A 1,695-nucleotide genomic window follows, 5' to 3' on the forward strand; every position below is an offset into this window, starting at 1 on the left:
TGCCTGGTGCAGGTGAAGATCATGGGAGCAGACTCCAGCTATCAGGAGGCAGTTTGTTTAGAAACAAAGGATGAAATCCTGGCCCTATTTAAGTCAATGGCAAAACTTTCTCATTTACTTCAACGGGCTTGGATTTCACCCAAGACATCTTACCCAGTGAATTTTAAAAATATTCATTATATAACAGGAAAAACGAGTGAGACTGGCATAATCCCTCAAAAATCCACTTGAGCAGGTTCTCTGAATGAGGTGGTGTGCTAACCATGGACAAGCTACAGACATTAAATAAAGAGCCTTTTAGTACTTTTGTTGTATGGTTTTAATCTATTTTCAGTGGAAGCTCTGACATGTTAGATAATCTAATAAACCCATGAGCCACATTTTTACTGATGATCAGCTTGTATGCTGTGTATGGATGTGATTGTTTCACTAGAGAAGATGCTATATTTATAAAAAAAATTTTTGTGTGGAAAGCAGTGAAGCCAAGAATGACTAGGAGGAAACCAATACAATGTTTGTTGTCCAGGCAGAGCTTCTGTTATACTCCACAGTGCTTGAAAATAGAAGGAAGAATATTTAACTGGTCTGAGCAGCTGTGCGCTGCAATATTCACAACACATGTTTCAAGGATTTATGATTTATTACAACAACCTATAACCCACTAACAACCCTTCCCCACAACTACCTTCCCCCCGCCATCTTCTTGCCCTCCCCCATGACTGGAGGGGTGTCAATGGGCCACTTCACCTTGAATGGTTCCTTGAAATATGTATTAACTACTTATCTTAAACAATCTGTTCCACCTTATATTTAGCTGTCGCACTGTGAGTCTGGCTTTGTCTACAAGAGCATTGTGTCCGTTGGGTGTGAAAAAAACACACCCCTGTCTGACATAAGTTTCACCGACCATAATGCTGGTGTAGACAGTGCTATGGCGGCAGGAGAGGCTCTCCTGCTGTCATAATGACTACCGCTCGTTGGAGGTGGCTTAATTATGTCGACAGGAGAGCTCTCTTCCCTCCAGCAAAAAGTGGCTAAACGGGAGACCTTGCAGTGTAGACCTGGCCAAAAACTAGGTCTACACTGGCACCTCCCTGAATGACATAAGTGTTTTAGCAACGAAAAGCGCCAGTGTGGACTGTGCTTTGTTGGCGGGAGCCATGCTTCTGTCGACGAAGTTACCGCCCCTTGGCGTGGTTTTATTTTGTCCCTGGGAGAGCTCTCTCCCGGCGATAGAGCAGCTACACAGCGCATGTTACAACGGGACAGCCACCCAGTGTCAGGTGCGCTGTGTAGACATAGCCGTAGTTTCACAGACCTGAAGAAGAGCCCTGTGTAGCTTAAAAGCTTGTCTCTCACCATCAGGAATTGGTCCAGTACAAGATATTACCTTGCCCACCTTTTCTCGTTAATTTCCCCTTTGTTGTGTCATTTCTGTGCAACCAAAAGGATATGAGAGGATTATAAAATGGTATTAGAAAATTCTGATTTGTCTATAGTTGTGCTTTAACAAACAACATCATATTAAAATCCACAGTACCCTTCTGCAAGTAATGGCTATCGACTAGCCCCAGTTATCTACACTATGGATCAAATCCTGGAGCTCTTACTCAGGACTTAGGACTGCAAGAGTTGATCTCAAATATCAGCCACGTAACATGGGTTTAATAAAGATTTCTATCCCAAAGATCATTC

Source organism: Chrysemys picta, chromosome 2 (genome assembly GCF_011386835.1).
Source record: "Chrysemys picta bellii isolate R12L10 chromosome 2, ASM1138683v2, whole genome shotgun sequence".
Lineage (NCBI taxonomy): Eukaryota > Metazoa > Chordata > Testudines > Emydidae > Chrysemys > Chrysemys picta.